The sequence below is a fragment of the Heterodontus francisci genome, chromosome 6 (assembly GCF_036365525.1).
Source record: "Heterodontus francisci isolate sHetFra1 chromosome 6, sHetFra1.hap1, whole genome shotgun sequence".
Lineage (NCBI taxonomy): Eukaryota > Metazoa > Chordata > Chondrichthyes > Heterodontiformes > Heterodontidae > Heterodontus > Heterodontus francisci.
This window is the reverse complement of record NC_090376.1, coordinates 153275537-153287909: the sequence shown is the minus strand read 5'-3', so window position 1 is coordinate 153287909 and position 12373 is coordinate 153275537. Positions and strand designations below refer to the sequence as shown.

The 12373-nt window shown below is 49.0% G+C and overlaps 1 protein-coding gene across 3 annotated transcripts in view; it reads right to left on the bottom strand.

Annotated features, from left to right (window-relative positions):
* Nucleotides 1–12373, bottom strand: part of gpr180 (G protein-coupled receptor 180) — a 162498-nt gene that overhangs the window by 7066 nt on the left and 143059 nt on the right. The window contains exon 9 of one of the 3 annotated variants that reach the window (XM_068034372.1): nucleotides 4766–4848. The exons of the other annotated variants lie outside the window; for them this stretch is intronic. The gene's annotated coding sequence lies outside the window, so the exon portion shown is untranslated. Of the gene's footprint in view, nucleotides 1–4765; nucleotides 4849–12373 lie in introns of those variants that run through there. 3 annotated transcript variants of the gene reach the window in all.

The following is a 12373-nucleotide window of genomic DNA, read 5'->3' as shown; positions in this document are numbered from 1 at the left end:
GCCAGCCTTCAACACGGTATTGGAGCAGTTTATGCAGCACCACCTTCCTCCTCTGCTGAGGGTCAAGAGTACAAGCCACATCACCACCAACAGCTCCAGCAGCAGTAGGCGCAACACCAGCAGCAGTACCAACTGCCTTCTTCTCAGCTGCATGCCCCTCCACTGGACAGATGGGATGGATACCAAGATCCAGCTGGAAGGAGGCGAGACCCCAACACAGGGTCTACAGGCAGAGGATCAGCTGTCTTGACATGTCTGAGCACCAGCATCTCAGGAAGATCAGGCTCTCATGGCAGGTTGCTACTGACAGCTGCAGCCTCCTGTAACAAGACCTTCTTCCCAGTGGAGCAGGTGGGAACACATTGCCAAAGTCCGACATGTACTTGTCACTGGAAGGCCACTCCGTCCCCGGGTCTCTGTTTCTCGCCAAGTTGTATGCTCTCCTCTTCTTCTGCAAGGAGAGAAAGCAGAGAGGTGTGAGTGCTCATAATGGCTTATGTAGAGACAAGGAAAGGACATCATTGTGGAGGGTGACTCTGAGACATGGGTGTGAGAGGGCAATAGGCTGAGGTGAGTGTGAATGAAGGCTGTTCAGATGGGGATGTGAGGTGCCTGCAGAGAGATGAATGAGTGGAGCCGCAAGGTGTGTTGACCTGAGGTATGTTGTGCAGGAAAACGCTGGTGAGAGTGACTGCCCTTGACATCAAGGCAGCATTTGACCAAGTGTGGCATCCAGGAGCCCGAGCAAAACTGGAGTCAAAGGAAAAACTCTCCACTGGTTGGAGTCATATCTAGCACAAAGGAAGATAGTGTGGTTGTTGGAGATCAATCATCTCAGTCCCAGGACATCACTGCAGGAGTTCCTCAGGGTAATGTTTTAGGCCCAACCATCTTCAGCTGCTTCATCAATGATCTTCCCTCTATCATAAGGTCAGAAGTGAGGATGTTTGCTGTTGATTGAACATGCTCAGCACCATTCACGACTCCTCAGATACTGAAGCAGTCCATGTCCATATGCTGCAAGATCTGGACTACATTCAGGCTTGGGCTGATAAGTGCAAGTTACATTCACGCCACACAAGTGCCAGACAATGCTCCAAGAAGAGAGAATCCAACCATCTCACTTGACATTCAATGGCATTACCATCGCTGAATCCTCCACTATCAACATCTTGGGGTTAATATTGACCAGAAACTGACCTAGACCAGCCACATAAATACCGTGGCTACAAGAGCAGATCAGAGGCTGTGAATTCTGCAGCGAATAACTCACCTCCTGACTCCCCAAAGCCTGGCCACAATCTACAAGGCACAAATCAGGAGTGTGATGGTTGAGTGCGGCTCCAACAGCAATCAAGAAGCTTGACACCATCCAGGACAAAGCAGCCCGCTTGACTGGCACCTTCAATATTCACTCCCTCCACCACTGAAGCACAGTGGCAGCAGTGTGCACCATCTACCACTGCAGCAACTCACCAAGGCTCCTTCGACAGCACCTTCTAAACCTGCAACCTCTACTAACTAGAAGGACAAGGGTACACAAGAAATAGGAGCAGAAGTAGATCATGTGGCCCACTGAGCCTGCTCCGCCATTCAGTACGATCAAGGCTGATCTTGGGCTTCAATTCCACTTTCCTGCCCTCTCCCCATATCCCTTGATTCCCTGCGAGACCAAAAATCTATCTATCCCAGCCTTAAATGTATTCAATGATGGAGCATCCACAACCCTCTGGGGTAAAGAATTCCAAAGATTCTCAACCCTTTCAGTGGAGTAATTTCTCCTCATCTCAGTCCTGAATGATTGATCCCTTATCCTGAGACTGTGTCACCGTGTTCTAGCTTCCCTAACCAGTGGGAACAATCTCTCAGCTTCTACCCTATCAAGCCCTTTCAGAATCTTGTATGTCTCAATTAGATTGCCTCATTCTTCTAAACTCCTGAGAATTTAGGCCCAATTTACTCAGCCACTCATCATAGGACAACCCCCTCATCCCAGGGACCAATTTAGTAAATCTTCGCTGCACTGCCTCCATTGCAAGTATATCCTTTCTTAAATGTAGAAACCAAAACTGCACACACTACTCCAGGTGTAGTCTCACAATTTTATTAAGTCTTCTTTATTTCTGTACTCCAATCCCTTTGCAATAAAGGCCAACATGCCATTTGCCTTCCTAAATAGCCTGCTGCACCTGCATGTTAACTTTGTGCATTCCTTGTATGAGTACCCCCAAGTCACTCTGAACATCAACACATAGCAGTTTCACATAGTTTAAAAAATATTCTGCCTTTCTATTTTTATGACCAAAGTGAACAACTTCACACTTCCCTACATTATACTCCATTTACCATCTTGTTGCCCACTCACTTAACCTGTCTATATCTCTTTGCAGCCTCTCTACATCCTCCCTGCAGCTTACCTTTCCACCGAGCTTTGTATCATCAGCCAATTTAGATACATTACTCTGTTTCTTCATCCAAGTCATTAATATAAAGTGTAAATAGCTGAAGCTCCAGCACTGATGCTTGTGGCACCCCACGGCCTGCCAACTTGAAAATGCCCCATTTATGCCCACTCTGTGCTTCCTGTCTGTTAACCAATCCTCTATCCACGCTAATATATTACCACCAACACCATGAGCCCTTATCTTGCCTATTAACCTTTTATGTGGCACTATCATGCAGACCCCCACCTGCCAAGAATCAGCATTTTAATTTTGTCATATGAACATTGATTTTAAACTGCTGCTGGAGCAAGGAAATAACTTGATAAACAGATCAGCTGTGGCTGGAAAAAACATTCAAAGTGATTCTTGACAAGGCAGCCGGCGGGGACGTCATCCGACTGTGCCAACCTGCGCACATGCGCAAATGGGCTCCTGCTCTCTGCGCGTGCGCTGCGTTCCGCATTGCCAGGACCGGTTGGCGCATGCGCGGATGACATCATCACCAAAATTGCCAGGACTGGTACACGCATGCCCAGATGACATCATCGCATAGCGCGGGAGAGAGAGCAAGCGGAGAAGCGGGGAGAGAGCGGGATGTGGTGGAGAATTCCCCCCGCACCCCCCCCCCCAACCTCTCCGGCCATTCCCCAGCCAGCCGATCTCTCCAGCCATTGTGTGCTGCCATGTGTTTACGCTGCCTTTGTGTGATTATTTGAGTAGCGCCATCTTTAGTCCTGGCAGCTGCCTGAACGTCGCTAACTGTGACGTTTTAGTTGAACAGGCTACATTTGCACATGTGCCAGTGCAGCGCCAGCTAGTGGCTGCGTTATCAGCAAACGCAGCCAAAAACATTTACATACAAACAGACATTGCTTGTGGAGACAATGGACCATTCCCTGACACATTCAACCCATAATGGACTTTTATCACCAGACAGTGAAGATGAGGAAGCTCACATTCCAGGATGACTGCTAAGATGGCCGAATCCACAAGCAGACGGGGTCAAACCAGCTAGTCACATGACTAACCTGTTGGACAACCTGAGTTTTTTTGAATGGTAAGGTTACTGGGGGGCCTGACCCCCAGACGCATGGCATGCAGGCTGACCGGCGTCTGGTTACACCCTGGTGCCAAGAAATAGATCCCCAGCTATAAGTAAATAGCCTCACTGCCTTGTGGGTGTCTTGGGAGAGAAGGCGACTTAGGGACTAAATCCCGACAGAAAATTTGGAGTGAAGTCCGGTAGGCGAAAACCTGTTACTTATCAGGCAGTTTTCCGACAACTCTGCAGCAGAGCTGGTTCCAAACAGTACGGGATCTTTCCTTCCCTTTGGACAATACTATCAATGTCGAGAGGGGATCCTGTGCTTAGGCAACTCAGGGTCTCCATTCTATTTGCCCAGGCCTGTGCTGTCACCATGGACTCTGTGTGATGAACAGCTTCTTCCAGGTCAAGCCATGCCACAAGGTGTCCTGGCAACATCTGCAATAATGCTACTGGCGCCGGCTAGATATTATCATCACCAGACATACCACCCTCAAAAGTGTCCTCATCACTCACAGCTATCGCAGGGCTGACTGTGAGATAGACCCCTCCTGGTGTGTAGCAAGGTCAGGCTTCAGCCAAGGAAGTTATACCATTCCAAGAAGAAAGCTCATCCTCGAATCAACACTTGCTGCACCATTGATCCAAAAAGGACCCAAGAGTTCCTCAACATCCTCAATCAGGCTCTTTCTGACAATACCCAAGGCCTGAGTGCGGTGTCATAATGGGATTATCTGCGTGTCACCATCTATAACTCTGTACTCACTGTGAACAGGAAAAGAAATCAGAGGAATGCTAACTGGTTTGAGGCTTATTGGACTGAAATGGAGCCAGTTACTGCAACCAAGAGGACAGCCCTCATGAACTACAAGCAAGTCCTGAGCTACCAAAACCTAGATGCTCTCAGAGCTGCCAGAAACAAGTCTCAGTGGACTGCTCGGCACTGCACCAATCAATACTGGCTGAAACTCTGCAAAAGCATACAATCTGCTTCTGAATCCGCGGATGCTAGAGGGATGTATGAAGGAATTAAGAAAGCAACGGGCCCAGCAGTAACTAAGTCAGCTCCCTTGAAGACAAAGACAGGGCTGATTATGACTGAACCTAGCAAGCAGATGGAGAGGTGGGTTGAGCATTACCTTGAACTCTACGCAACAATGTCACTGAAGTAACTCTCAGTGCCATTCCGGACTTCCCTGTTATGGAGGAACTGCACAGCGAGTCCACCAGAGTAGAGCTCAACAAGGTCATCGACCATCTTGTTAGTGGTAAAGCCCAGAGAAATGATGGTATTCCACCTGAAATCATCAAGAGTGGAAAACTGGCACTGCTGCAGCGTCGCCATGAACTCTTGTGTCCCTGTTGGAAGGAAAGATCCGTGCGTCAAGACATGTATGATGTAAACATAGTCACCCTGTACAAAAACAAGAGGGATTGCAATGACTGCAACAATTACCGAAGCATCTCCTTGTTAAGTATTGTGGGGAAGGTCTTTGCCCGCATTGCTCTGACCAGATTGCAGACCCTGGCGTCATGCATCTATCCTGAGTCTCAGTGCTGCTTCAGAGCTGGCAGATTGACAGTGGCCATGATTTTCTCACTTTGGCAGTTACAGGAGAAGTGCCATGAGCAGTGCAGACCACTCTACATTGCCTTCATAGACCTCACCAAGACCTTCAATCTTGTCAGTAGCGGCGGACTTTTCAAACTGTTACGGAAAATAGGCTGCCCTCCTGGACTCTGGGCATCATCTCTTCTTTCCACGTGAACAGGCACAGTTCAGTCAGTTACAATGGAGCAACATCAGGTGCTTTCAAGATCAGCAGCAGAGTAAAGCAGGGCTCTGTCCTGGCGCCAACTAAAGCCTGGCTACCCGACCCAAACCCGACTAGACCAGACTACATGTGTTGGGTTCGGGTAGGGTTGGGTCTATATTTTGAGTCCAGCATTCGAGCTTGGGTCGGGTCGGGCTGGACAGTGCTGCTTACAGGAATTCACAGGATTAAGGGCGGCACAGTGGCGCAGTGGTTAGCACTGCAGCCTCACAGCTCCAGCGACCCGGGATGGGTTCTGGGTACTGCCTGTGCGGAGTTTGCAAGTTCTCCCTGTGACCGCGTGGGTTTCCACCGGGTGCTCGGGTTTCCTCCCACAGCCAAAGACTTGCAGGTTGATAGGTAAATTGGCCATTGTAAATTGCCCCTATTGTAGGTAGGTGGTAGGAGAATTGAGGGAAGGTGGGGATGTGATAGGGAATATAGGATTAATGTAGGATTAATATAAATGGGTGGTTGGTGGTCAGCACAGACTTGGTGGGCCGAAGGGCCTGTTTCACTGCTGTATCTCTCTATGACACTAATGATTAGGCTTACCCATGATTCCCCACAACTCCATCTGCAGGAACAGCCTGCTGCCGGAACGGACGAATGATATTCGTGTCAGGTTGGGCGCGAAAAAGAATTAAAGGGCTCAGGTCAGATTTGGGTTGGCTGTAGTTTTTTTGTCAGGCCCGGTTCGGGTTTTAATTTTATACCTGAGCCAGGCTTTAGCACCCACTCTCTATTGCATATTCTTCTCCATGCTGCTATAGTATGCTTTCAGTGACTCAAATGGGGATGTCCACCTGCATACCTGAGCTGATGGCAAGCTGTTCAATTTGGCAGGACTGCATGCCACGACCAAAGTGCGTAAAGTACTAGTCTGTGAGTTGCTGTTTGCTGATGACGCTGTGCTGACATCGCATAATGAACTTCACTTGCAGCAGCTTGTAGATCGGTTCTCTGGGCCTACAAGGAGTTTGGACTGACAATCAGCATCAGGAAGACCAAAGTTATGGGCCAGGGTGTACAGACGATACCTTCCAACAACATCGACAACTTCACATAGCTTGGATCAACAATCACCAGTATTCTGTCCCATGATGCCACAATCAGCAACAGGATTACCAAGGCCGCAGTTGTCATGTCAAAGTTGACAAAACGAGGGTGGACCAACAGCAAACTAAGCGAAAATACAAAGCTCCATGTGTACTAGGCTTGTGTTCCCTGCACCCTCCTTTATAGTAGCGAAGCATGGACAACTTATGCAAGCCAAGAAAAGCGGGTGAACAGCTTCCATCTCCGCTGCCTCTTCTCCTGGTAGGACAGAGTGCCGAATACAGAAGTACACCAGCACGCAGGAATCTCCAGTATGTTTTCCCTCTTGAGTCAGCTGAAACTTTGTTGGCTGGCTCATGTGGGCTAAAAGGATCACGGCCACATCCCCAAAGACATGCTCTATGGCGAGCTTGCTATTGGCACAAGACCAACAGGTTGCCCACATCTGCGATACAAGGATGTCAGCAAGCAAGACCTCAAGTTGACCAGGATCAGAGTAGATGCATGGGAAGTCCTTGCTGCTAACTAGAGTTCCTGGAGAATGGCAGTCAGGAAGGGCAAGGAAAAAGCAGAGGACAAAAGAAACGACCAGATGGCAGAAAAGAGAGCCCGGCAGAAGGAAAAAACATCAGTTGACCTCGGGCCAACAATATTCATCTGTAGCAGCTGTGGAAGGGATTGCCACTCACGAGTCGGCCTCTACAGCCACAACAGGTGATGTTCAACTCAGAAGTGATATACACCCTGGGTGTAGTCCATCGTCCTCAGAGACGAACGGATGCCGACTACTACTACTAATGTGCTCATCTGAAAATCTCCTCTGAGTTATTTTAGTAGAAGCATTAAACTACTTATATTAACACGTTATAATAAATAGGATGGCTGAGAGAGGAATTTCAGATGAGCACATTATGAGTATCCCATGGAATAAGCTCAGTGTCCCAATGGTTTCTCTCAGTGATTTCACAAAGGTGATTGTTCCCATTGGTGGAAGGGTCGAAAACAAGAGGGCACAGATTTAAGGTAATTGGCAAAAGAAGCAATGGGGACATGAGGAAAACCTTTCACGCAGCGAGTGATTAAGATCTGCAATGCACTGCCTGAGAGTGTGGTAGAGGCAGGCTCAAACGTGGCAATCAAGAGGGAATTGAATTGATATCTGAAAAGGAAGAATGTGCAGGGCTATGGGGAGAAGGTGGGGGAGTGGCACTAGGTAAACTGCTCTTTCGGCAAGCCAGCACAGACACAATGGGCCGAATGGCCTCTTTCTGTGCTGTAACAATTTTGTGATTCTCTACTCATCTGGCCTGAGTGAAATCATCAATAGAATTAAGGCTCCAAAGTTTCCCAGTTAAATGTTCAGTACTCGAGCAATCATGGGCTGCTTTTTAAGACTGCAGTAAGTTTATCAGGCCATCAGCTGCAGGCAGTAAGGCCAGTGTCAGGATGTTAGAAATATAGAAAATTTATGGCACAGTAGGAAGCTATTTGGCCCAACATGTCTGTGCTGACCAAAAAACAGTAATCCAGCCTAATCCCACTTTCCAGCCCTTGGTCTGTAGCCCTGCAGGTTACAGCACTTCATGTGCATATCCAAGTATTTTTTAAATCTGATGAGGGTTTCTGTCTCTGCCACACTTTCAGGCATGAGTTCCAGACACCCACCACCCTATAAGTGAAAAATTTCTTCTCAATTTCCCTCGATTCCTTCTACCAATTACTTTAAATCTATGTCCCCTGTTTATTGACCTCTCTGCTAAGGAAAATAGGCCTTCCTATCCACTCTATCTAGGCCCACATAGTTTTATACATCTCAATTAATCTCCCCTGAGTCTCCTCTGTTTCAAAGAAAACAACCCCAGACTATCCAATCTTTCCTCATAGCTAAAATTCTCATAAATCTCCTCTGAGCCCTCTCTGGTGCAATCATATCCTTCCTGTAATGAGGTGACCAGAACTATATGCAGTACTCTATCTGTGGCCTAACTCGTGTTTTATACAATTCTAACATAACCTTCCTGCTTTTATATTCCATGCCTTGGCTAATAAAGGAAAGTATCCCATTTGCCTTCTTAACCACCTTATCTACCTTCAGGGATCTGTGGACATGAACTCCAAGGTCCCTCTGTTCCTCTACATATCTCTGTATCCTACCAGTAATTATGTATTCCCTTGTGTTGTTTGCCCTCCCCAAATGCATTATCCTACACTTCTCTAGATTGAATTCCACTTGTCACTTTTCTGCCCACCTGACCAGTCCATTGATATCTTGCTGCAATCTACATCTTTCTTCCGCGGTATCAACTACAGAGCCAATTACTGTATCATCTGCAAACCTCTTAATTGTACGCCCTACATTAAGTCTAAATTATTGATATATACCACAAAAGGCAAGGGGTCTAGTACTGAGCCCTTGGAACCCCACTGGAAACAGCCTTCCTGTTACTAAAACACCTGTTGACCATTACGCTTTCCTTCATGCCACTGAGCCAAATTTGGATTCAACTTGGCCACTTTCCCACGGGTCTCATGACTTCTTACTTTCCTGATCAGTCTGCTGCATAACTCAGGGGAGGTGGTGCGTCGTGGTATTGTCACTAGACTACTAATACAGAGCCCAGGCTGGGGACAAGGGTTCAAATCCCACCACGGCAAATGGTGAAATCTGAATTCAATTAATAAATCTGGAATAAAAACTAGTCTAATGGTTACCATGAAACCATTGTCTGTAAAAACCCATCTGGTTCACTAATGTCCTTTAGGGAAGGAAATCTGCTGTCCTTACCTGGTCTGGCCTACATGTGACTCCAGACCCACGGCAATGTGGTTGACTCTTAAAATGCCCTCTGAAATGGCCAAGCAAGCCACTCAGTCCAAGGGCAATAAATGCTGGCCTAGCCAGTGACTCCCACAAAATGAATTAATAAAAAACCTTGTCAAAAGGCTTTCTAAAATCCACATCAAACATTCTATCCTCATTAATACTTCCTCAAAAATTCAATCAAGTTGGTCAGACATGACCTTCCCTTAATCAATCTATGCTGACTGTCCTTGATTAGTCTATGCCTTTCTAAATGATGATCTATACTGTCCCTCAAATGTTTTCCGATAACTTGCACACCACTGAGGTTAGGCTGACTAGCCTGTAATTAGTCCCTTTTTCCCCCTCTCCCTGTCTCTCCCTCCTCTCTTTCTCTCTGCCCCTACTCTCTCTTCCCCCTCCCTCTCTCTCCCATTTTCCTCTCTCCCTCCCCCCTTTCTGTCTCTCTGCCCCTCTCTCCCCCCCTTTCTGTCTCTCCTCCTCTCCCTCTCTCTCTCCACCCTCCATCTCTTTTCCCTCCCTCCCCTCCCTCCCCCACACTTGAAACCCTCTCCCTCTCTCTCCCGCTCCCTCCCCCCTACACCTCTCTCCCACCGTCTACCCCTTCTCTCTCTCACCCCCTCTCCCTCTCCCCATCACTCTCTCTCTCCCCTCCCCTCGCTCTGCCTCTGCCCCTTCTCCCTCTTTTTCTCCCCTCTCTGTCCCTTCCCTCTCCATCTCTCTGTCCCTTCCCTCTCACTCTCTCTCTGCCCCCCATCTCGCCCCCTGCCCCCTTTCACTCCCCCCACTCTCTCCCCTCCCTCCACCCTCCTCTCTCTTCCCCCTCTCTCCCTCCCCCTCCCTCTCCACTCTCTGTCCCCCTCTTCTTCCCTCTCTCCCCCTCCCTCTTCTCTCTCCCCCTCTACCCCTGCCCTCTCTCTCCCCTTTTCCCTCTCTTCCCCCTTTCTCCCACTCTTCCTCTCTCTCCCCCTCCCTCTCTCCTTCCTCTTTCCCCTCCCCTCTCTCTTTCTCCCCTCTCACTCGCTGTCCCTCTCTCCCTGCCCACCCCTCTCTCCCTGTCCCCCATTCTCCTTCTCTCTCTCTCCTGCCCTCTCCCTTCCCCCTTCTCTCTCCCCCACTCTCTGCCCTCTCTCCCACTTCTCATTCTCTCTCCCTCTCCTTCCCTCCTCTCTCTCTCCTCTCTCTCTGCCCCTCCCCTCTCTTTTTCTCCCCTCCTCTATCTGTCCCTTCCCTCTCTCCCTTGGTCCCCTTCTTTCTCACTCTCTGCTCCCCTCTCTCTTCCTCTCCCTCTCTACCCTCCCCCTCTTCACCCTCCCTCTCTCCCCCCACGTCTTTCTCCCCCCTCTCTCTCATTCTGCCCCACTCTCCCTCTCTCTTCCACCCTCTTTCCCACCTCCCGCTCTCCCTCCCTCCCTCTCTCTGCTTCTCTCCCCTTCTCACACAACCTCTCCCTTGCTTTCCCTCTCTCTCTCCCCCTCCCTCTTCCTCTCCTCCCTCCCTCTCTCCCTTCTCCCTCTCGTTCTCCCTCCTCTCAATCTCCCACCCTCTCCCCCTTCCTCTCTTCCCCTCCCTCTATCTCTCCCCTCTCCCTAACCCTCCCTCCCCCTCGCTCTCCCTCTCTCCCCCTCCTCTCTCTTTCCCCCCTCTCCCTCTCTGTCCTTCTCTCTGCCCACCCTCTCCCTCAGTCCCACTCTCTCTCCCCCCCATCTCTCACCCTCTATCCCACCTCCTCTGCTCTCTCCCCCCTCTCTCTGACCCTCCTCTCTCTCTTTCCACTCTCTCTGTCCTTCTCTCTCTCTATCTCTGCCCCCCCTCTCTCTCTGGCCTCCGGCTCTGTCCCCACTCTCTCCCCACCCCCTCTCACTCTCCCCTGCTCCCTCTCTCCCCTCTCTCTCTGTGCAACAGTTGCAGAGAGTGGGAACTCTCCCCAGAGCTGCTTTGTGATTGGTCAATTTCACAGCTGACAGGCGCTGGGAGCAGGCACAGCGGCTTCCGAACTCAGGGCAAGTTCGGGATTTTTGGCGGGCTTTAAAAAAAAAAAAATCGGAACCCGTTGGAAAACCCGAACTTGTACTGAGTTCGGAAGCTGCTGTTCCTACTCTAAACACCTGTCAGCTGTGAAACTGACAGATGCAAATTTTTTTAATGTCAGCCTGGTCTGGAAGAAGAAGCCAATGGAAAATTTCTCATCCCTGAAAATATCAGTCACAGACCTCAAAATCTTTTACCATGGACTCTGGTGTCCCTGTACGGACACATTGCCGACCCCTGCTGATCATTTCCTTGAATTACTCTCCACCCCCCATCCCCTTACCACACCCCAACCCTACCTCCTTCTGTGTCTGCTCCAAAAACTATCCCCCAATTCACTTACAACTGCACTTTCAAAATCCCAACTGTTTAGTCTTTAGCCCTCGGTTAGCCACAACATTTCTGCAGCTACAGATTTGATCCACCTTTGATGCCCTCATCCCCAATAAAACTATTACTCTCTCTCACAGTGGCTGCTCTCCCTGATATTGCCCTCATCCCTCCTCCATTAAGTCCAAGGGCGCAGACTTGAATGGATGTGGTGGACAACTGGTTTAGCCATTCACTGCCAGATCTGGCTGGACTTCATAAAGCACTATCGGGCCCTGCTCTTGTCTGCTAAAACTGGTCACTATTCCAGGATCATCCTGGAATGCAAAGATAAACCTTAGTTTATTTTCTCTACTGCAAACAGTCTTCTCAAACCCTTCTCCCCGTCTCCTCCAACTACACCTCCAACAATAAGTGCAAGGAGCTCATGGACTTCTTTGTCACTGAGATTGACTCCAAACGATCAGCTGCCTCTGCCATGTCCCTCTCTTCCACTAGCCCACCTGGCCAAACATAAAGTTCACACCAACATAGCCCTGAACTCGCATCTTTCTCTAGTTTCTCTCCTATTTCCCCTCATGCCCTCTCTGAGCTCATCATGTCCATGAGACCCACCTCCTGCTCCCTTGAACCTATTCCCACTAAACTGCTGACCACCCAACTTTCCTTCCCAGTCTCTCTGTTAGCTGATATTTTTAATAGCTCTCTTTCTTCAAGTGCTGTCCCTCTCTCCTTTAAATCTGCATTCATCACACTTTTCAAAAAAGTAAATCTTGATCCCTCCGTCCTTGCACTTCATCTCCAAGCTCTCTTTCCTCTCCAAAGTCCT